The sequence below is a fragment of the Buteo buteo genome, chromosome 17 (assembly GCF_964188355.1).
Source record: "Buteo buteo chromosome 17, bButBut1.hap1.1, whole genome shotgun sequence".
Taxonomy (NCBI): domain Eukaryota; kingdom Metazoa; phylum Chordata; class Aves; order Accipitriformes; family Accipitridae; genus Buteo; species Buteo buteo.
Genome location: NC_134187.1, coordinates 25138827 through 25164272, shown reverse-complemented (window position 1 = coordinate 25164272; position 25446 = coordinate 25138827). Strand labels below are relative to the sequence as shown.

The window sequence follows — 25446 nt, the reverse complement described above, 5'->3', positions numbered from 1 at the left end:
AGTCCTCCAGGCACAGCCTGCTCCAGCGCGGGCTTCCCCCTGGAGTCCCGGCCATCTTGGGGGGCATCCCCCTGCTCCTCCCCGGGCTGCAGGTGGGCATCTGCTCCCCCGCTCCCCTCCCTGGGCTGGGGGGGGACAGCCTGCCGTCTGGTCTCCCCACGGGCTGCAGGGGCATCCCCTCCTCCCCCACTCCTCCTCCCCTCCTTCCTCACTCCCCTCGGGATCTGCACAGGGGTTCCTCTCCCATTCCCATCCCCTCACTCCCGGCAGGTTTTTTCCCCTTCTGAACTCTGTTCTCCCAGAGGCGCTACCGCCGTCACTGACGGGCTCGGCCTGGGCCAGCGGCGGGTCCGACTCGGAGCCGGGGAAGCTTCTGGCAGCTTCTCACAGGAGCCGGCCCTGCAGCCCCTGCCCCATGACCAAAACCCCGCCACACACACCCAAAAGAGGGGGATATGCAGTGTGAAGACAAGGCACTACCGGGAACTTGGGTCAAGGGCATTTTCTGTGTCTGTCTCCTCTCATGTCGATCCTGAACATAAACACAGGTAGGGACAGGAAAGACAGCCTTCCTTTTAGGGCTTGTTTCACTTAGATGAAAACAGTTCAAGACTAATGTGGAGGGTTTGGGAGAGAATAATGGTATCCTACCGATCTGGTGGGGTTTCGTGGAGTGTTTGGGGCTCTCAAACTTCCTGTAAGGACTTTTTTACACTTTATACATGGAAGTCATAGGAAAAAGCTCAAGCATCGTAGAGTTTAGGTGCTTCCAGGCTGAGGCAGAAATAGTCTTTAGGGTACTGACGTGGGGACTTGTGTTCCACTGAAGCCCTAACCTTGTTTTCAGCAAGGAAGGTGCTACGTCGCTGGTTCAGGACTGCAGGGCAAGGCCCCCCGGTGCCTACGAGGTGGGCAGAGGCAGCACTGCCAGCCATCGCCACGCTGAGCCCAGCGGGGAGGCTGGTGGCCAGGGATGCTGGTGGAGGGGCTGGCTGGCAGGGAGGCCAGTGGGGTGGCCAGCAGCCAGGCAGGTTGGCTCCTTTCCTCCCGCTCTGTTATGAGGCGCAGAGTCAGCGGGAGGCCTGCAGGTGTGACTGATCCTTACTAGTCCACTTTGCTTTTTGACTTTACTATAGATGGGACTGGAGTTTTTGAAATTATCTTTCTCAGGCATGCAGAATGGCATTTGATATTTTCTGATTAGATAATGAGTAGTCTTTTTCTGAACCAAAAAGAAATCCAGGTTAACATCTTGCAGAACGGTTTTTATGGAACACTGACAGCAAAAGCTGTTTCTTGAAAAGAAGAAAATGAGTATATTTACTTGATGCAGGGTGTTATAGCTGAGTAGAGAAGAGGCATACTATTTTCTGTTTACCACTTCTTTCTTTATGTATTTATTCTGTTAATGTTGAAGTCAAGCAAAACATGGCTTTTTTTTATAAATGTCTTGAGAATATCACCTGTGGTACACAGTTTATTAATCATTTGCTGCTTAAAACACACAGGTTTGGAGATCTGCCTTAGCTATTTATATAAAAACAGGCAAATGATTTTCAGGTCATGCTCCCAAATCCTATTTACTTAAAAAAGAAAGTTGATAAATTGTTCACTGTGGCAATACGGCATAAATTTAAAATCAGATTTTAAGTGAAGAGATGCATTGTTTACATCACAGCCTTCCTTGTTTTCCCAGTTAAAATTCTTTCACAAATAAGCAGCTGAAAAACTTTTAAAACCCTAGTATCAATTCACTTTACCTAACAAAGTTTTTAAGCTTTTGTAACTCATAAAAGCAAAGATATCACCACAGATTCATCTAGGGCCCAGAATGTAATCTTACAGTAGTTCTGCATGTCAGAATTTCCATAATTTTCAAAACGTGATTGATCACCGACAAAGATTTGCTGTGTGTTTTGCATGGCCTACTCCACATACAAAGTATGATTTTAGAAATTACTTAAATTATTTCCAAATTGTCTCAACTGTTCCTATTGTTGGAAACAATTCCAACAGTTTCAGACTCATAGTATTCATATAAAATGTGCAGCTTTTTAGTTTGAGAATGAAAAAGCCCCATCCTAAAAGCTTGAAGTGGAGCTATTGCTTGCTTTCAGAAAATACTACTGTGACCCTGTCTGTTTTCCCTGATTGATTTTATTAGGATAACAGCACTCCACTGGATATTATTTGACACACTGGGACAGATAACCAAACAATCAGAAAGTACAAAAGGTGAGATTCCAGAGGGAAAAGTATGAGTATACAACTTGCTACTTTTTCATACACATTTAAAAGTTCACTTACCGGATAACAAAGCAAAAAACCTTTTGACCACTCTTTACAGAGAACAGCAACAGTCTCCTCTGGAGCTCAGCGGACAGTGAAGTAAATTTTTTAAAGGTAGAATTTAATGGTTATAAAATGGTAATCCGTCTGGGTGGCGTAGGAATAAAAAACTTATTTTCTAAGTGATTTGGACATTTAGAGTACATCCCATTAAAGGATTCAGGTGCTACAATGAGTAGAATCAAAAGACTGTCCCCAGGCACCAGACTCCCTGCACTTGTGTAGGGCACATTAGATGCGTGAGAACAGAGTCCCAAACAGCAGCAGGCTGAATGGGCAGTGTCCAGCGGACAGCAATTAGAGAATATTTTGCTCCCTCAGAACATCAGAGAATCACACATCCTTTTTCACAAGTCAGCTACAGAAACCTCCCCTGAATCAGGGTGCCTAAGTGTTTTCTTTACGGAAAACCAATCAAGGTCACTTTTTAAAGGACTGGTGCCAGAAGAGGAGGGAGTAATACCGTGGTCTTTATACAATGTTGATTAGTTGCAGCATACTCCAAATGTCATTTCTTTTTGCCATTATAGCAGATTTATATCTGTACTTCTTATTCACTTAGAAGTTATTCTAACCATTAATCTCAGACACGTGGGTTGCGCTTCCTGCCAAAACATTTCCACTGTGCAGAAAAGAATTCAGGATACCTTGGGTCAGCGTGGTGCATCTAGAAGCAGGAAGTTTGGGAACTCATGTGGTAGGGACCTTTTTTATTTTAACAAATATGGCTCTAAATAAAAAAAAAAAAAAAAAGAAAAAGCTTGGCAGAAGGACTGTTTCTTAGATTTTCCCATTCCTAAATAAATGTCCAGATTACCAGTTCATAGTTTCATATGTCATGCTCTTTCCCAATGGAGCACTGTTTATGTATGCCATACAGAATTAGCCAGCTTCAAAAGGAGAGGCTGAGAACAGTCATTGTTTTTAGGATGCCACTAAGATAAGGAGATGTGAATTTGAATACCTCTGTCAAAGGGCTAATGTCCTGGCTGAATAATGCTTCAACGGCAGCAATACCTAGGTAAACTACAGCATAAAGGGAGAAACTGCCTTTATTTTGTGCGCAGCCTGATCTGTTGAAATGCTCTAACAACACTAATCAGACCAGATCTTTCACATAACATGGATGGAGAAAGATCTTTCTATATGCTTGTTTATTAGGCTTTGAGATGGTCAGTACTAAAATGCTTTTGAATTTGCCCAGAAGCAGACCAGTATGTACTTGCGGTACTCTCATGCAGAAAGCATGGTGCTTAGAGGTGAGGTTGCAACAGAGTAATCCTTTGTCCTCATGATAGAGATTAAATCCCTTTGTGGAGTTACTCTTTTGATACTTTAATAACTTTTATTCAGTCTTTAAAAATTTTATTTCTTTTGATGCTTCATTTACTATATACTATTTCTTCTACCATTCTGCATTGCTATTTATTCTATTTTTATACATCAGCATAAGAAGTTACTAAATCAAAATACCGACTTCTTACCACCATTTTCAGGGGTGTTAATATTGAAAATTAATGGGTGTAATGGAAAATAATCAGGTCAGTTGACCTCAGTGAATGAATATCATGTATTAACAATGATATACATCAGCTGAGTTAAAAGTTTTTATGAGATCTACCTCTTCTGTATTACCTTAGTTTTGAGTATAAGTATTCCAGGAATGTAAATTACTCAGCCCATCTTTACATTTTTAATAGAAACTTTCTAGTTTGCAAATTGAAGTTGATAGTATGGTTTTGCAATGTGAATAGTCCTATCACTATAAGAAACTGCCCATTCGCTAAGCTAAGGCAACTCAATACCTTAGATCACCCCAAATATGAACTAAAGAAATAAATCAATACAGATCAGCTTCTCTAAGGCTCTGAGAGTACACACAGGATAGTGATAACTTGGCTGTTGTGGGAGTGATTTGTTAAGTTGCTGTAACTTACTTCTCAGGTTGCACAACGATCCGGGCATTGTACTTAGCCCCTTATCTTGTGCTAAGTGCTATCCATATTTAGTAGCAGTGTTATTAATAAGAGCAACGCATCATTATTGCACATGCAGTAACTTAGCTTCTTGTATTTGATTTCTCTGCTGAAGTTATTTAAATGCAGACAGGCAGATTTCTGTGGGCACACTGCAATAGCGCAGGTTGCTTTCATGCAGACTCATGGAAGCCCTGGCATGGGATGTCATGCTCCTGTGGCATGACACAGAGCAGAGGAATAAAAAGCCTAAGCAGAAATGTAAGATGGCACGTTCTAAAGCACAACTAGCTATCATATGATTTCAGCAGGAATATATTTAAAAATCCTTTCATAAATTCAAGCTTTCTTTTTTCTTTCTCCACATTATGATTCTTGGCACCAGTTGCTACACTATCTTATACTGGAAGGACAACGATGTCACCACCCTGATTCAAGTTTTATGGGGCACAGTCTTTCTTCCATGAAGAAAAATCATTGATGCTTTCTTCCCAGTTTCCTCCCTCCAGCCGAAGAAACAATGGCCTTGAGGAATGTGACTCTGATCTGCACAGTGAAGATCTGTACACTCACCGCTAATTACTGTATTTGTAATTCCTGACCATACTAGCCTTGCCAAGAAGTGAATTACAGTCTTTTGAGTACATTAATATCTATAAGCTAGCCCTCCGGCTTGCAGGGCCAATAGAAATGGTAGGGATAGCAACTTACCGAACACTCCCATTAAGTGCACGGTGCTATCTGATTGTCTTGTATGCTTCTCTTGTATTAACCCTTCAATCACTCTGACAAGTATATTTGAAGCAAGGGAGGTAGGTGATTTTGACAGTTTTGCATAGAACAATGATGAAGAAAATCTAAGACTGCCAGAAAGAAAAGCAGCACATAGTAATGATGCTCTAGGTTTATAGCATCTCTTAAAAGAAATAAGAGATGATCATGTCTTTTTTTGTTCATTGTTCTGAATACATTACCAGGCTGCTCTTGATTTTTCTACACTTGTAATACATGCAATAATTGTTGCCCTAACTGTTGTTATTGTGCTAGAATTTATGCTAGGTGGACTCTTTGGAAGTAGCTCTTTAATTTAAGAATTGCTTCATTGTGATTTTATTTTATATTCTTTTTAGCAGCACTGATCATAAGGAATTCAGTTAGTATTCATTGTAATAGCACTGATCATAAAGAATTCATTTGCTATTCATATGGATGTCACAGGTGTTTCCATGGGACTTATGCTAACTGCAGTTTTAGGATCCTTTAATGGATACTTACACAAGGATTGGTTTTGAAAGGATGTCCTACCGCTTCCCAGCTGACTGATTTAGCTTTGGCTATATGGAAGTAGACCTTAAAGTAGGCAGGGGGCGGGGATGGGGGGGTGTACACCAAGCTCTTTATCAATAATAGGTTTCATTTTACATGACATTTTCTAGTACCCAGATTCTGAATCCTGTATGTTTAGCAATTGATCAGCCATAGAGCTTCATGGAGGAGAGATCCATTTTCAGACATAGTCTTCACGCTTTTGCCGAGACTCAACAGTTACAAATATTTTTGGCATCACTTGCAATGACAGTTACAAGAAAACATGAGGCTAAATTGTGCAAAGGGGAAAAAAAGTATATTTCTGACTAATGGTGATTCAGAATGTACTAAAATTGTATAGATTAAACACATTTATAATCAGACTATTAACAAAAAGATTCAAAACTGCATTAATAAGTCATATTTCATTATCCTAACACAAAAGATACCTGGTATGAGACATTAATATGTGTAATAAAACCTTCTGCATATGTATTATGAACAGCAGTGCTTTTAATATTAAAAGTAAATCCATATGGGTTATTTGACATGTAAAATATTAACTTTTATAGCACAAATGCAAATGAGAGTTTGAGCACTAATTATAGCTGCAGATCCCACTCAGGAATGAGGGTCTGTGTGACTAATGATTTCGGCAAAATGAAGGAATGGCCTGCTTCTCTTAAGAGGCAGCATATCTTAGCTCCCTCCCCTCTCTCTGTAACCCCTCAAAATTCTCAGCATGTCTCAGTACAGTACCTAATGCATATGCTGCTTCCAGGGACCGGCTTCTGAAGACAGACAACCAGTTCCATGTTTTTACAGCTAGTTTTTTATAACTGTCTCTAGAAAGGAGGAAAGGGTATTTCATATTTATCCAGAACCATGAAATCATAGGATACATTCTATAAAAGATTATTTTCATTGGCTGTTCCCAATATCTTATTCCTATTTCTTCCATTAATGAGACAAAAGTGTTAGGTTTTGGTATAGTGTGGTATAATTGCTCTACCATGAATCTTTCACAATATGTTTCCTCCTTCAGTTTTTTCTGCAGAAGAATAGGATGTTCTCTTTTTAAAAACAAATCTAGCTTTTGTCATTATTATTTGTTTCCCTGTGCAATCCTGTGACAAACATGTATGTATTCAGCTGAGATGACTGGGATGACTCCTACCCAAGTCTGTCACTGTTATTCCTGAAATGGCCAGAGAGGTCACTGGAAAGCAAAATGGAACTGTTTATTTTTGTCAAAGAAGTGGTATGGCTTTTTATGGGAGGTACCTGTGAGAAAACTGTTCTAGCCGGAGCTACTTGCTTCTTTTCTGTATGCATAAGTGCCAGGCTGTACTCAGCTGAAATAACCTCTAATGTGTTCATCTTTTCTCAATTTTATTATCCTTTATTGCAGAAAAGTTTAGATAAAGCATGCCGAAGAAATATGCTGTTAGAAATAGGATGACAAACCAATTATTGAATAGTACCATAGGTGGTTTAAACTATCATATAATTATCTTTTAATAATAACACACACATACAATTAAAACTAGAAAATTATTAATATTGTGACTTATCGCCAATCTGCAGCAGAAAGGAAGTAGTTTTACTAAAATTTAACAAAGGAAATTTTAACCCAAGTTTCTCTGATCTACTAATAAATTCTCTGTGTTTCAATGCTGCTAGCCAATGTCTCTAAAGTTAAGCAATGTCTTATGCAAACATCTAGGATAGCAGAGTTGCAGATCTTCATAAAAGGGCACAACTATGGATATAATGCAAATTTCAAAGGATGTTGAATTTGTGATACTCCTGCTTGATCAGATGTAAGTGAGGAAGTGTCACAGCTACGTGAATAACTCCTTCACTATTTCTGAGTTGCCCACATTACCTGTGAGGATAGGACAAGAGAAGAGGAAAGTCAAAATATTGTCTTCTTAATTCAGTTACTCTGGTAAAGATCAGTAGTTTTTGAAATGTGAACCTCATTTCTAAGAAGTGTCTTGCTGTACATTATTGGAAACACTCTTGTGATGTGTAAAACAACTGGCATGAGGAGTTCTTTATGAGCAAATTACTAAATCACCTTCTAGGCTGTCTTAATAAATCACTGCAAGGCTCATTAGTGTAATCTTTCTAGACTTCATCAAGGTGCGTCTGCTACAGCTGCACAAATACATGTGGCAATTTCACTACCAATAATGGTCTTGGCAAACAACAGACGTCTGACTGGGTGTATACAATTTGGCTAGATAATTAGATTTTTTGCTTCTAATATAATTGTCCTAATTTACCTAATTTCTGTTTTTTTCTTGTTGCATTGAGCGCCTTAAAAATTAAGAATAGGGAAAGTATTGATTCATTGAAGTAAAATTCTATGCATCTAAAAGATGAGTCAATTCATTTATGTATTATCAAAGTCAGCGGATTACCTTTTGCTGTATTACTGTTATTGCTCTGAGGTAGATAATCATAACTCCACTAAAATAGATGGTCAAACTTTTCTTCCTTTTCCTTTCACTGACAGTAAGCTTAGGAACAGGTGAAGGGAATTTAACCAGGTTTTTGTTTCCCTTTCCCAAGAATAGTTAGGTTTTTATATATTGCTAAGCATATGGCAGGTCTGGCAGTAATATTCAATATTCAATATCCAGTATCCAATATTCAATATTCATATTCAATAATATTAACCTATTCCAAATAATATTCAATAGTATTCAACATTTGTGTAATACATGATGATATAAAAAGCTGAAAAATAGTTTTTAAGTGGATTGGTGGTTTAAGCTCTGTGCAGCCTTTCCATTTTGTAAAATGTACACTATTTATCAGCTGAAAGTTGATGTGGGCTCTAAGGGCAAGATTTTCAGAGGTTTCGATTGCCTGTCTTTTGAGTTGTATTGTGTTAAGCTCTCTAAAACATCCCAAATGCTTAAGCATTGCTCAGGACTTTCTGGCAGGTGAGGAACTTCAAACAGTCTCAAGTTGAACGTCCAAAAGCAAGACATATGAAATCACAAATTGTTGGGTTGGTTTTCTGAAAACTATTCAGGGCCTTTAGACTAGTGGCCTAAAGTCAGATCAAATAATTTCTTTAAAAAAAAAATAAAAATCTCAAATAAGTATGTAAATTAATTCAAACGTAATTGGAACCAATTCAAAGTGTATATTGATTTGTGCCATACTGTTTTAGGTGGCTAGGTATATAAAGGAAGTAAATTCCTAATCACTGTTTGAGATTGGATTTGTCAGTTGTTTGGAGACATCTTCCTCTCCAGACTGAGTTTGTTATCTAATATCAAGTGGCAAGTCTGCACGTATGATTGTTTTGTCAATATGAGTTCAATTCCTAGGGACTAGGATCTGCAAACTGATTTTGAGTATACAGATCAAATCTACTGTAAATGTTGTATGTCTGAAAGACCATGCAAGATAAGCAAGCTTGTCATTTAAATAGGAACACACATACTTTACTTAGTATTTATGTGAATGTCAATATTTCTATATGAATTGCAAAATTCATTACCATACTGAAACATTATGAAATTGATATTCAGGGCCTGAAGGATAAGAATGTGTAGGTTGGAGATACCTGACATTGTTTCACAAGTGAGAAATGCATTTTTCCTCAGAATGGAGCAAGTAAGTACCCTGAACATCGATACCATTAAACCTTGCAATATTCTGTAGTTAAGGTGTATGCTTCAATCTGTAGGCATCATCTCCTCACTTGCAGTGGGTCAAGTAATTTAGAAACATAACCCAGAGAAATTTAACTCGAGACCTACTCTCCAGTGGGAGATTTCTTTTGTTTTATAAACAGGCTCATCAGTTAGTGTATGATAGAGCCTGACACTGCCAGAAAACCTGTTTATTTGCTTCTAACTAGAAAGCATACAAATGCACATAGGCAATGTTAAATAGAAGCAGACACAGCTTCTATTTAACAGAAGCAGACACGGAAGCAGCACAATATAAGCATATACACTGCAACACTAATGATGTTTCTGTAAAACTTTTGCTTTTGCCTCAAATCACTTCCTTTCATTTCACTTTCTACCAGTAGCAGTGCTACTATTGGCTGTAGTAGATCTATACACAGAATCATAAACTGTGGTGCAGTGTAGCCCCTTCTCTTCGTTGTCCTTTTTTAAGCATCTTTCAGAATCACACAACTCTTTACTAACCAAACTCTAGTGATTCTTGGAGATTGCTCCTTTCCACACCTGCAGGCCTCAAAAGCTTTGTCAATCACATCTCTTGACTTTTCCCACTTGCTCTTGATTGTGAGACTACTTTTCAATAGAGTTTGAGTGTTACACTAAAGATCTGCACATTGGTACTGCAGAAGAAAGCTTTACTTTTGATCTTTATCTTCTTTTTTTCCAGCGGTTACATATTCACAGGAAGGTTGTAAATATGCCTTCTCATTTGTGGGTGGTATCAGCATGCCTATGTATTTCTGATGGGGTATTGTCAGAATGCCATATCTTTGCCCAGCTGTGGGTTGAATTGGCAATTTCTTAGGAGCCTGAGCGATATGAATAAAATGAAGTATATTACAGCTGTCCTCATCTTAATACAGAGGAATAATGAGCAAAACTTGCAGCAGGTCCCAGCATGTGATATCTCTGATCAAGACTGAGTATCACATGCTGAGATGTGAGATAGGCTGCATCTTCTTATTAGTAATAAGCTTAGCTTCAAACTGAATCAAAGACTATCTGATCTTGCATTTATAGAAAGCAGAACAGGGAGTCAGGAGACTAGGACACCATTCTCCATCCAGTCATAGACTTCTTGTCCACGAAGTCCTGTTGGACAGCATGTTGAGATTTACAGCACTGAAATTTACACCTCAGATTTTGGATGGTCTATTGGAGATTTTGGTGTCCTGACTTCCAGAGGCACAGGGCAACGTTTCGGCAATAAAACCCCAAAGCCTGAAAACAAAAGCTTTGCAGTCTCAGGCCAGGCATCTCTGAATGGAAACAGCAAAATAGTGGCCATTTAAAGTAAAGGTGTTAGCCTTATTCATCAGTTTCCTCATGTACAAAAAAAAAAAAAAGAAAAGAAAAGAAAAAGGAAAAAGATATGCTTATGTTCTCTGCAAGAATGTGGTTAAATCTCATTCCTCTATGTTTATTTTATTACTTGTATCAATAGCGCTATGGAAGATTTATGGCTGTTTAAATCTTGGGGCGGCACCTACTAGTAACACACAAAGGGTGTTGCTAATTTTGCAGTATTTCTTTTACACCTGTTTTTGTGATCAGTTACATGAGTCAGGTAGATGAATCAAGGAAACACCGAACAACAACAGAGCAAAACAGTGATGTTGATAAAGGTAGCTAAGCCCTACCGATTATCTCCAACGACAATATATACGTCAGCAATGTTGACAAGCATGACTTTTCTTCATACCAGCAGACCTAAACCACAGAAAGGAAAAAACACATGAGATGTAAAGTGACTAACTATGACTTTGACAGCCAAGTAACAGTTTAGAAAGTTCAGTCCCAAAACAGAAAACAGCAGAAAAGAATTTGAAGGCATGTTAATGAAGTGTTATCTGCCATGTGAGAAATGAAGGTAGTGTATCTATAAATAAACAAAGGTTTAATTTGTCTATGTAGCAGTATTTTTCCTCAAAGACAGCAAAGGTTCTGACACTTCAACAGATGGGAAAGGGTTTGGCTAGCAACAGACATTCAGACTCCTCGAATGAGAACAGGATTTTGCTGTTTATTATGTTTCCTAGAAATGATGTTCAGAACAATGTAATCTGGAAGTATTTTGAAGTGACTCTTCCACAGCTGTGTTAGCTGATAGCATAGGACAGATGGTGCAACACAGTCCAGCATACAAGGAGCTTACTTCTTTCACAACTTTATTAGCTAAGGGTTTTGAAAAGCAACAGTCATGATGATATAAATTAGTGCAATCTTGTAGAATAGGTAAACAAAATGGGACAGGCTTTCCACCCCTGGCTAGGTACCACCTTTGAGTTGCTGTGGAAGGAGAGGGAGAAGAAAGGAGAAGGGAGAAATCTTCTTAGTCAAGTCTTTCTTCAGCACCCGCTTCTCCTGAGTTTCGTGCTGGGTAAGCTAATTGCCGTGCCTAGCATTGCCTATCAACTTCCCTCAGGTGCTTGTGCAAAGAAAGGGGCAGGACAACTTCCAGTTTTTCGGTGTCAAAATCTTGCTCACGAACTGAGTCATCAGATACTTGCTTTGTTAACACACTCTTGTGTAGCAGTTAAAAGAAAATCCTTACTGTAATACCTACTGCAAGTAGCTAAAACAAAAGGATAAGTTGTCAAGCTGATAAAGTACTGCCACCCTAATTAGACAAATAAGTTGTTAGACCTCTGAAAGACATGATACATCATGAATAGGGATATTTAAAATTATGTTATATCTAATTCCTTTTTAATTTCTATTTGCATTTTAATGAAGATTGAGCTTAATGAGATAAATAGCAGAGAGATTTCTGTATCAAAAATACTCTTGACTTCTCTGTGTGTCAAGAATTAGATTTTCAGAAGTTTGGGGGACCTAAAGCAAGTGTTTTAAAAAATTCATTAGGCATTTATCTACCTTGGGTCTTCCTTTTGAATCTAGAAGGAATTTGAAAAATCCTAGTCTGCTTGCATCCTCCTGGGTCTAAATGCCTTCAGGAAATTATCCAGTGGGATTTCTAGAAGTGCTGAATGTAGGCGATGGAATTGAAAATCAATGGGAAACATGATCAGGCTTTAACAGTTCCAAACACCAGATCCTCAGAATGTGAATATTGTCAATTTTATGTAAAATTGCATACTGCATGAGGAAAAAGACTGATTTTTTTTTTCTTCTTTTTTTCAAAATGGCAAGAATTCTAAATGTCTATTGTTGCTGGAATTCTTACCTTAGTACAGCAGCTGTATGTAACAAACTTTACATATTTTAAATGGCTCAAAACTAATGAACTTCATTAAGATATATAATTTTGATTAAAGCATGATTAATTTGTCTTATTTATTTAGCAGTGAACAGATGAATGTACTATATGGTGACTAGAACATTGCCGAAGGAACAGTAGTGTAGATACATTTCTAAATGTTAACATATGTCTACATACATTATGTTCATGTTCAGCTGGACTCTGGCCCTTTGTACTTTGGGAACATGCTCATGTTGCACCTTCTCTTTCCTTGTATGGATTTCTAACAATATGCTTATTGTACATTAATAATCTTTTACAAGCTCATTGTACCTTAATCATCGTTTAAAATAGGACATTTTCTACTAAAGGCTGCTTCTTGACATGGTCAGGCTGCCCATGCTGTAATGGATTTGTACCCATTTCCCATTTGGCTGATCGGATAAAACTTTACCCATACACTGTTCAAAAGTCATTCAAGCACTGAGCACATTACAGACAAGTGGTGCCATTCAGTGTCAGCTTCTCAGATATTAAACAGCTTTAGAGGGGGGTGGAGTGCAATAATCCACAACTTTGCTGGGACAAGACAAGGAAACAGATTTTCAGTCATTTAGTAATCACTACCTACAATTAGCAAAAGAGCAATTGTTTTTAGTCACTAATTAAAGCATTTAGTACAGGTCTATACTGAAACATCTTGAGTGCCTCCAGTACTGATCCTGCTCTCATTTTGCAGATGCTAATTTAATTCCCGTTACTCCTGTAGCATTAGGTATTTCCCTGGCAGAGCTGTTGGCTAGCCTCTTCTCCAAGCACAGGGAGATTGCTTGTTGTTAAAAAGCAAAGCAAACCAGAAACAACAAAAAATGTTCTATGCCAGCTCTTCTAACATAGCTAATCCAGTGGGAGGTATACTAACATAAAATTCTTAATGTAAATATAACTTAAGACATTAAACTTCATTACAGTTTAGAAAAAAAGGTTTGACAAATGGTCTGTCCCCATAATCAAAAGTAGTTAATTGAAGTCTTTGAATAAACGCTACTTAAATCTCACCATGATTATAAATTCTGAAACATTAAGATTATCCTGTATTCAAATCTAACCTGTAGTTATGCAAACTTATAGTCTTCTCTTCTAAATAAAACCACAAGTGGCATTTATCTACTTAGAGCTTCTGGAGTGACTCACCTGTAGAACAGAATTTTCATATTTTTCAGGAAGGTGGAAGGATTACAAGTATAAATTAATTATCCTCCTTTCTGTTCTGCATAGCAGGCATTCAGTCAGTGAGATACAATAGCAGACTTCCTGCAACTCTTTAACATAGATCCAATGCTTACTGACTTCCTAAAGCATAACTGGGTTGGCTTAGTGAATGACAAAATTAACTTCTGAACAAATCTTCCCAAAGCAGCAGTTTTTAAAAAATTAATATTCTCAGGATGCATTTTAACACAGTTATAATCACATTGTTGAATTAATATGACAATAATCAATGTTAATAGACAGTTGTTTTTTTATAAATGGGTTTCTTGCATTAATAAATGACTTTTCTTATGTTCCTAACTTAATTAGAACATAGGGTATGGCTGTGTCTGTTTTTTAATTTTGTTCAATATTTATTGGTTAATTATACTAATTAAGTGTTATTATTTTGTTTTCTTTTGTCTGAATGTTTTGAGAATGAACTGGTCGCTGAGACATGTTTTTGTTTATTCCAGCTCTGGTATTGCATAACATTGCCAGTGTGCTTTGCTTGTCAATAGGGCTCCTCATACTGCATTTGCAGAGGTCATGCATTATAGCTGCAAAGGTGAAATCTCTCCTTATTTGGGTGATGGTATTGACTTGCTTTTCAAAGCAGTTTGCCTTTCAGTGACACTGCATTTATTTAGCATATCTTATTAAAAAAAAACACCAAAAAACCAACAGAGAAAGAGGGACAATATCTTCCTTGGCACAAATAAAAATATACTTGTTAACTAGACTAGGTTAAAAAATATAATGAGTATACCAGTCAGATGGGTAGACCGGCACCTTAATGCTTGCTAAACATACACTAGGTGTATTTGTCAGCTTTTTTAGACTGCAGACAGTTAAATCCTGTTTACATCAACTTCTGCATTAACTTAAACCATAAGTGCCTATGCACAAGCTTACTAAACCAGTTTATAAAACCTGATGCTGATATTATAATATTTCAAGCTTAATATTGGAGCAAGTTCTTACTGGAGCAATGTTGTTCTGGCTCAGCTGAGCCATGCACACCACTCTGGAAAGCAATATCCAGTTGTTCAGCCTCCCAGGAGACATCTAGGTATATGGCTTAGTACACTTGATCTAATCAAAACAAAAGGTGTTCTAAGTCAGCCAAATGTAAAATTACCCATCAGGAACAAGGAAAGAAAACTACAGTTACCGAATGGACAACTGACAGTCAATAGTCACTTGTGTCTCTTTTTCCAATTTTTTTATATGTCTTTACTAAGCCTGGGTGAAGTCAGAGTGGGGATTGCTCCTTTCTTTGGGGAGCTACTGAGCGCAATCAGAGAAAGAAACCTGGAGGGTTCAAGAGGTGCAAGGGAGACTGCCCAGAGGTGGGAGACTCCAGCTCAAAGGAAAACTGAGAAACTGTGGTGAGGGACCGAGAGCAGACACCAGGTCTTGAAGATGATGAAAGAAATTTCCTGCAGCCGTAGAGGAGTGAGATGAGTCAGGTGCAATTTGGAAGGTCAGTGAGTTGAGTTAAACCAAGCCTGGATGCCAGGACCAGACTGCAAAGGAGCAGAGCAGGAGAGCTGTTTATAAACTCCCTTTACGGTTATTCTGAGTTTCCTTTGCTTAAAAAGTTAGGGATTCTAGTTTATGTTATTTTAAAGCCTGACTTTTTTTCAGTTTAAAAGCCTTTTGATCTTCTTTGGGGAGTTAACTGTAGGAATAGGTCTAGTAAGATCCACATCAAAGCTTTTGCTAATTCTGGATCCCATTGCATGGGCTGTTAACTGAAAAGCAATGCCTGAAATCTGGTGCAAAGACAAACGAGCTTCCAGTACACAAGTGCCATTGACTACAACTACAGAGTTGGTTTGCTCAGGGGTAGCTAACTGGAATAGGGAAATCATTTTCCACATGTGGTATTGAAAAGGAACAGTACTGGAATAATAAATACACTTTGGTTAATCAGTAGAATGTAATAGAAAATAGCAACAAAACTTTTCTGAAGAAAATGTCTATGTGACAGACTTAATCAGCTTTGCCCATGTATTATCATAAAGAATTAGTGATGTCTTCCATGGCATCATATGCCACGTTAAATGGCTCTTTAGTCTAAAAGAGAAAGGCATAATGAGAACCAATGTCCGAAAGCTGAAGCCAAGAAAAAAAAAACAATTTAAAAATTAGGGCTACATTTTTAACTCTGTGGTGATCAATCATGGTAATAAACTACCTAGAGAATTATATTTGAGCACCCATTTACTGTATTTCAGATCAAAAATACTGTCTTTATGAAAAATAAGATTTAGAAAACCCAAGATCTTAAATAATACCTGAACTCATACTATTTGATTTATTAAGGAAAAAAAAGAGTAGAATGAAGTAAAGTATAATAATGATATGCCTAGCAGGACAGACTACACAATCTCATAGTCTTGACTGCTTCCAAAATCTAGAATCTTTAGGAATCCAATTACTATAAAACACAAAATGCTACTCTTGCTACCCAGATTGTCTTGGAGCCTCTGTAGATATTCGAGGTCAAGAGGGTACAAAAATCTCTTTGTATGTTGTCTTATAGTTTATAGGCATACATTCAGTATCTTCATATGAAAGAAAGAAGCTTTGTATCATTATTAGTACATGTTTTCCACTGAACTCAACCCCTACATATAGGCTACAGGCAAGGCAGGAAACAGAAAGTTCTTAACTGCAGCAGTAACCAGGTTAATCCCTGATACACAAAATTCCCTGTATCCACAAGTCTTAATGGTCCCTCCTGTGGTCTCCTCTGGTGAAGAAAAAATCACACTATGCACCAGTGTATTATGGAAGAAATTGTTCTGATTTGTGTGGGGATTTGCATCCATATACCTTGCTCTTGTATGTTTCATTATCAGGGGATGGAGATTTTCATATTCTTCCTAGGAATCTCCACAGAGCTGAGATATGTGGTGCTGTATACAATGCACACAAATTATTCTTAATGAATAGATTTCTGTAGTACCACTTATACTGAATAAGTATGTAAGCAAAATTGCTGAATCAATACTAAAGGTAGAGGATATCAGTGGTTTTATTTTGTCTTTCATTTTACTTGTGATTAATAAGAAACTAAAGGTTAGATTAATTTTCCTGTGTTTCACTTTGCATTTAACTTTCTATGGGATAGGTTAGCAGAAGATCTTATCTTAAAATGAGAAGTTCCAAGAAGGTTTGGAAGTAGCCATCACAAAGCTTGCAGATAAATTAATGTCAGGTTAAATTAAAAGCTGGAATTTGAAATCTCTGCTTGAGAATCTGCCAGTCATTTTATAGAAATGAATGTAAAACCTCAGTTTTGCTCTGAAGTTTCACTAGCAAAGTTACATTTCCAACTTTTTCTATACTAATTTTAGTTCAGACTTGGAAGAGGACAATGCTATTCTTAAAATTTTTCTGTGCTGAGTGGGGTTCTTCAGAAAATGCCTTTAATTATTAAATGTGAAATAGCCTGTTTCCACACCAATGCACTTGGAAAGGTAAGTATACTGGTTAATAAAGCTGTGTTACTCTCTGAATAAAGTAGCTAAACATATCTTTTAGGATTATTTATCACTTAACAACTTGCATGACACTGGGCAGAGATACTGAAAAAAGCCTTTCTCCTAGATTGAGTGGTCTCATCTCACAAGCTCTCCAAATACAGAACTTCAGAGATAGGATGAAAATGTTCTGTGAAGAATGATGACAGGATCAGCTCATAAAGTTTAAAAAAAATCATGCTGCAAATCTTAGTCATGTAGTGTCTCAGTGCATTCCACAAATGAGTAAAAGTGATTTTTGAGGAAAATACAGGCTCAGGACTTTTATTTAAAGAGTAAGACTGGGCAAGGGGACATGGATAACTATGCAGCTTTCTGTTTTTCAAAACAATGTTATTATAAGAGTCTGAATGTGGAAGTATGAAAATGAGCATCTGTTGTTATAAGAAATGTCAGACATAGAAGTTTAAAATATCTGATTTACCTAGAATTTTCTCCTTTCGTCTTAAAAAAAAAAAAGAAGATAATAGCTATCTCCTCACCTAGTATTTCTAAGATTTCAAATTTTGTAGACTGTCTGCCTTCAGGGCTTGAGGAGTCCTTGTGTTAAGAATCCACCTGATAATAATGTTTCACTGGGAATATAATAATTCTCTTTTGCTAGAGGCAACTGGCAAAGAAACTTCCTAAGTCAACTAAAAAGTCTCTTTTTTATTAGCTGGAATTTACTCCTAGGTCTTCATCTTTCACTTTCTGCCTCTGATTAGCTGCAGGAACTGAAGAGGAGTAAGTCCATGAAAGTTCACAATAAAATATGCCAAATCTTTTTTCTCCACTTAAACATTCTGTTCTACTGAAAGATTCCTTTTCCACACTTTTCAGCAAATGTGGACATCATAAGGTGGGCAGGGGTTATATGTCTTTTCCACTCAAGCAGGATAGAATGATCATAGAATCCTAGAATGGTTTGGGTGGGAAGGAACATTTAAAGGCCACCTAGTCCAACCCCCCTGCAACGAGCAGGGACATCTTCAACTAGATTGATTTGTTCGGAGCCCCGTCCAGCCTGACCTTGAATGTTTCCAGGGATGGGGCATCTACCGCCTCTCTGGGCAACCTATGTCAGGGTTTCACCACCCTCATTGTAAAAAATTTCTTCCTTATGTCTAGTCTAAATCTACACTCTTTTGGTTTAAAGCCATTACCCCTTGTCCTATCACAACAGACCCTACTAAAAAGTCTGTCCCCATCTTTCTTATAAGCCCCCTTTAGGTACTGGAAGGCTGCTATAAGGTTTCCCCAGAGCCTTCTCTTCTGCAGGCTGAACAACCCCAACTCTCTCAGCCTGTCTTCGTAGGAGAGGTGTTCCAGCTCTCTGATCATCTTTGTGGCCTCCTCTGGACCCGCTCCAACAGGTCCATGTCTTTCCTGGGCTGAGGACCCCAGAGCTGGACGCAGGAGCCCAGGTGGGGTCTCACCAGAGCAGAGTAGAGGGGCAGAATCAGCTCCCTCAACCTGCTGGTCATGCTGCTTTTGGTGCAGCCCAGGATACAGTTGGCCTTTTGGGCTGCGAGTGCACATTGCTGGCTCATATTCAGTTTTTAATCCACTAATATCCCCAAGTCCTTCTCGGCAGGGCTGCTCTCAATCCCTTCATCCCCTAGCCTATATTGGTACTGGTGGTTGCCCCAACCCAGGTGCAGGACCCTTAGGAGCTGGAGCTGGATATGCCAATAATTTCTCTTCATGGATATTGGAAATTGTGATTTTGGAAAGTGATATGATCTTTTCTGCTCCTTAAGATTATGAAAGGAAATGAAATCAATAGTGCTACTTACACATAGTCTCTGATGAAAGAGAATGTCTTCTCTTTTCTTACTATGTACATGGCATTACATACATGGATGCTACAGACTATGGATTCACAGGCTTCTAAGAAATAGGACACACACATACACACACAAAATGTCCTATCTGTATCACTTCTTCCCACTTACTGATCATGGGATCTAAGTATTTAAGTTTTCAGCATAACTTGGTCACTTTTAATAAACAGTAAAATAGTAATGCACGTACATAACACATAGGAAAAGAGACCTAGATGATGTCTGTAACCACAAGGATGCCTATAGAAGTGCTCCCAGCTGTCGGTGGTGTGAGGTGTGCTCCTACCCAGCGCATTACGGGGGAAGAGCTCCCTGAGGTGGGGGGGGACACAGCTCCTGTTCCACATCCTCCAGTTCTGTGCAGGCATAAACTCACATTTCATGGGACAGCAGCAGCATCAATCAGCAGCTTTGATTATAAAGAGTAATGGAAAAGCAGGCACTGGCAGAAGAATTTTGAAGATATCATTAGCCCCTCAGTGGTAGACCTGGGCCTTTGCCCAAAAGTACAAATCGGTATCAGAGGAGGAAATTTAATCTGGGTTTGCATTTCTTACATAACATCCTAATGATTGTAATATCTTTCTTCTCTTAAAAAAGAAGCAAACAACCAAAACAAAAAAAACACAACCCTGCTCATTTCCAAAATCTAGAATTAACAGAATGCTCCTAGTAACTACTAATTGGCTTCAACTGAATATTAAATCCAGGTTTTAACACCAGGTTTTGTCCATAACTTTCCTCTTCTCTCTGCTCTGCCCTGCTCCACTCCACTGAAATTCACAGCAGTGCTCATCAGGCCAGAAGCTGGGATTCAGACCTAGGCTTAAAACATAATAGTAAGTTTAGCCATTTCTTATGAAAAAGTAGCCCATTACTTTTTCTTGAGAAAGAGATGACAGATCAGAAGTAAAGAGCATCCTTATGCTAAAAGATAGTTACAGATTAAAACCTAAGAAGATTTTTTTTAAATGAAGAGGATGAGTAAGAAACCAATGCGGTGAGACAGTAACGTTCACCATGACTTATCATATAAATCTTAAAAGTGAAAAAATGTTTTAATGTAAAAGCATTAGAACATCAGAGTCATGTCAAAGATCAAATTAGCAGCTGCATCCTTGAGCACTTCTCAGCTTATTTGCACTTATATCAGGCATTTTTGATAATACTTTTATTTCTCAGACATCTTTTTATAAAACTGTAGACCACTTATTCTTGTTAATGTGTGTGTTGGCTCCATACCTCCTCAGCTGGCTGAATGTGTCTGTTCTCAAAAATGTGAAGAATTTCTTCATGGTGACTACTTGAAATTATAATCCCTTTATAATAATCTATTAAAGATTGGTTTTCTTTTAAAAGCGTTTTATAAAATATAGCCATAGTCTTACCCAGAAGGAACTAAACTTTGTTTTGTTTGTGTGAACACTTGGACATAGTACCTGATCCTGTGAAAAGTCTGGAACACATAACCAGCATTGTATCTTCTTTTGACTGTGAAAGTGGAAGGAACAATGATTTACAGGTTGATTTATTTACGTACGTGAACACGTGCACTTGTGAACATACTTTTTTGGTATCCTGATGCTGCTTTGCAGGGCATAAATGACTTATAATAAATTGCAAAATTATCTCTAGAAAAAACACGAAATATGTCTCTGAATCCACCTGAATTATGGCAATAATAATAATAATAATAATACTCCTCTAGATGTATATAATGGCTATGACTCATAAGGACTCAGACTGTTTTCATGCACGTTTTTGAGGCAGTCATCAAAGTTGGTTCTAATCCTGAAGGGAGCCTTTGGGTGCCACTGTAATAAGAATTCAACCCTAAATAAGAATATGCCACCCTCCTGTGGTCTTGCCAGGGGAGAGCTGTTTTACTTGCAGCTCAGGCTGCTTGTAAGATGAAGACTGATCAGGAAACATGCCAATTCAGCACATCCATCAGGCACTGCAGTGCTGTCTTCTCTTCAGAGCAGTCCTGTCAGGGTGGCTTTGGCCAAGTTGGTCAACAGTTGTAAGTCTGCTGAATTTCCCATCTCCTCCCCACAACTAGTAAGTCTTCCAGGCTTGGTATCCAAACGCTGGTAAAACCTGGAACTACAAAGTCACAACTGTAAGTGTACAAAGAGTAAAAATAGATCTTACTGACATTTAATACAGAGGTAAAATCAAGGTCCAAATTACATTAAATTGAGTAATTTGCATCAGTTACATATTGGGAAAACAATATTAACATTTTCCAGAACTCTGTTCTGAAACTCTTTTGAATTGAGGAGGTGCAAAGAGCTAACTCCGTTAAGTGAGGTGACCCAAGTCCCAGATACAGTTCCATCACTTCTTCTTGCTCTCAGCTCCTTTGAAGAACAAATAGAGTGTTTGGAACAAACCAGGCTGCCGTCTGTAGGAAGTGTTTCCAGGCTCTTTTCCAGAAAGGGTAATGTTCCCTTCCACAGCCTCTTCCTTATGTTAGCCTGGGAGGTTCTGATTAAAGAAATGTATTTTGCATGGGAGATAAGGAACAACACTTGCCCTCATCTCCTCTACTGTTAACCTTTGTCATTCAAGGATTATCAGCAGCTGAACTCCAGAGGCTTTCCTTTTCCCCTTGCTACTTTTAGGATTGTGGGTTATAATTCATCTGATTCTGTTGCTTTGTCAACTTTTAATCATTCTAATTACCTAATTATCTACTCTAATGAAATGATAAAGCCTTTAACAGTTCAGTCTTTCATCTCCCTGAAGGAAACTCTATCTCATCCTCTGGGATGTTACCTTCATTGTTTAAATATGAAGAGAGAGAAATTATGTGGGGGCTGGGCATCAGTGCTAGTTTTGCCTGTTTGAACACTCTTTCCTTGCTCATTGTTTGCTTTTTATAATTGTAGTTACTCTTTAGCCTTTGTTTACAGATCAATGTTTTTGTTAAACGTCCTTAACAATATATGGCAGCAGGGAGATAGGAAACAGACATGGCATAAAATCTAGAAACTCTTTCCAAATCAGGGAGAAAATTCAGATTTTACCAACATCAAAGGTGACTTCATAGCAATGAACTACAAATTCATGCTGCATTTTGACTTGTGAAGCATACTTCCTTTCTGCAAGATCACTTCAGCATGAGAAGTATGGAATGAGGCATCAATCTATGAAATTGTATGTGGGTTTCATTTACCTTAGGCCAAGGAAAGAAGTGAACTTGGGTTTCTCCACTGTCAATAAATACTCCGAATTTGCAGCTGCTCTATCTTATAGCTCTTTTTTTGTCCTTTAGCAGTGTTTCAAAAGAAGGAGTATTTTGGGAAAATGGCTATAGGTACACGAGTATACATTTAGGAGAAGATCGTACAGAAGAGATCCTGTAGGGGCTGAGATAACTGACTGCAGTGACAGGGGAGATATCAGATCTACAGTCAGTTCCTGTTGTTTTGTTTCCCAGCTGACTGCCTCACGGTAGTCGCTCACTGTACAGGCTACATGATACGTTTCCTGCCCAGTACACTACCTGGTTTGAATCCCCTTCTGAAGTGCCCAAGAGCCGTGTGCTGTCTTATTCCCTAAGGAATGTTTTTGCACGTCCTTTCTCTTGTCCCCAGTTGGTCTGAGAGAAGAGGGTCCATGTGATACTCCCGTGTTGCAGGGATGGTGCTATAGCTAGCACTGGTTTTTTCCCAGTTTGCCTGCTGGAAGGTATATCTTACCTATTGAACATGTGAAATCAAAGAAAGTACCTCACTTCCACATTAGCAAATCACCAAAGAGATAAGCACTTACTCTCTCGGATGAAGACTGGGAGCAGTATGGGGCATGGGTATTCAGTTCCTCCTTTGCTTACAAGTGTGTCAGTAGAAAAAAATCCCCCCAAAGCAGTATTTGAACACAGAGAGTAAAAATGTAAGAGAATTCAGAGAGAAAGATCTGTGAGAAGGAGGATAGACAAGGGAAAGAAGGAAACAAGAGGACAAGGTACTTAGGCTGTGAGGAGGAATTAGCCTAGGAGAAGAGCAGGAAAAAAACCACTATTCATGAGGCACATGGAAGAGCAAAAAGGAATGGAGTTCTGCCTTTTAGGAAAGGAGAGTCAGGACACGAGAGAAAGCATTCAAAAGAGCATGAAGTGGGTTAATAAGAAAGAAGCAGTGACAGGAGATAGGAAAAGGGGGAACTGAGAAAACTTCAGGGCAAACATACAGTAATTTTATGTCCTTCACTATTTCCCAAGAAGGAATGATACGGGCATAACTCAAGCCTGTTATAGGTGTAATTCCATTCAAGTCAGGTCCTTTCTATTATTCCAGATTTGAATTCTGTACCTCTGCAGGCTTATGGACAGTTGGAGACATCCTATGCCTACAGTATCCTCACACACTTTGATTCACTGCTCATGGGACTTCATCCCACTTTTCTATTCTTAGGATCTAATTTATATAACTTTAGAAATGTACTCCCTTGTGTCTATTAAGTCCATCCTGCTTGTCTGCTATTACAAATTCTTTTCTTCTTTATGGCAGTCAGGTTTCTAATTTCCCCTTATAGGAAGTATGCTGCCACTCCGCTGTGAAAGGCTTCCCGACATGTCTCCACGCATGCAGGAATTATTCCCTTTTCTGGAGTGTTTAATCAGCACACTCACATGTGAGCATCAGCCCTCTGGCATGACAAACATCTATCCCTTGGTTCAGAAGCCTCAGAATCACAAGGATCTCATCGGTTTCCACCTCACCTATCTAGCCTTTCTTACAGGAGTGACTTTTCAACTGGAATTTATTACGTCTAGGAACAATTCCTGGTAAACTCATCTTCTTTTGCTTTAAAAGCTGCATATAATGAAACCTGGTTTAGTTGTCTCTGAACTCATCTGAATTGCCACATAGCTATTTTGAACACATTTATTTCTGTTTCCTGTAGTTACTGATCGGAGTCTGTAATCCAGATCTTTAAATTCTGTAAACTGACATACTTCCTTTGAAATCTTTTGTTGTGAAATATATGGAACTATGACTTCCACAATTTAAGGATCTGGTCTTATTTTCAGTACATCACTAAAAATCCCCTGGAATTCTCAGAAATAAGAGATAGTCACAGCGGGTCTCCTCTCCTTCCCCATTAAAATTTTAATTCTTTATTAAAAATTGAAATTCACAGTAAATCAGATTGAAACAAATATTTGGATTTTGAAATTCTTTGATGGATGCTTTCAGGCTTACAAGAGTGACACTTCTTGTAGACCCATCTCTCCTTGTTCAATCTCTGAAAAACATTTTCTTGAACATACTGTGATCTCCCCTGTGCCATGTATTACAAAAAATGTGGTTGGGAGCTCTGGCCCACAGAAAAGAATGCAACTGAGATGAATCTGAGATTCAGATATTTCAGTTTTGATTGAAATCATATTTTCAGAAATCCAGTATTTTAGGTGCCTTCTGAATGAAAATTCAAAATTACAGTGACAATTTTATGGACAAAAATGTCTTGTTTGAGAAGAAATGTAGTTTGTAACAGAAAAGCAATCTTTTCAGCAAGTCCTACAAAACCTTTGTTTAGGCTCTGTTTTGGGTGAAGAATGGTTCAAACATGACATGTCCTCTCGGATTTGAGTAAGATGCATGGGGTCCCATATAGACATCTCAGCATTTTTATAAATTAACAATAACAATAACAATAATAATAATGTTCCTGAATAAAAAGAATGTTGAATACAGCTAATGCCTACAAAAGGGTAGCTGTACTGCTCCAGTATTCTGCATTGCCAAGGACATACAAACCAGCAGATTATCCATAAATAAGTTAAAAATTGGGAATTTTGCAGATGGTCTTTCACTAATTCCAAAATATCCCTTTATATAGGGGAAGCTATACAGCTATTTACAGAATGAGGGTGGCTTATTGGAAATCAGATCAAAAAGCACTAGGTGTGAGATCTGACCAAATGTGTAGGCATGCTTTTCTGCAAGAAAATGTCTGTAAGGTGATATTTCCTTTGCCAGAATAAGGAAGAATCACCCCTCTTCTCATCTCTGTTCTAACAGCAAGTACTCCTTAAACTCTCAGGATTTTGTTTTTTCATGATTGAACTTTCTTCAAGATAAGAAATGGAAATGGAAAATATACCCACAGATTTTGGTGCTGGTGATTTTGAGTTCAAATTCTACAACAAAGCCCTGGGACATTCATTACCCAGTGCTGAAATTGTTATAGGTTGGGCAGCAGCAGCATTTGAACTAAGTCTATTTTATAAACTGTATGATATATGGG

General features: G+C 38.3%; 1 protein-coding gene across 1 annotated transcript in view; it reads left to right on the top strand.

Moving 5' to 3' along the window:
• Positions 1–25446, top strand: part of CSMD1 (CUB and Sushi multiple domains 1) — a 1222061-nt gene that overhangs the window by 21522 nt on the left and 1175093 nt on the right. The window lies entirely within an intron of this gene.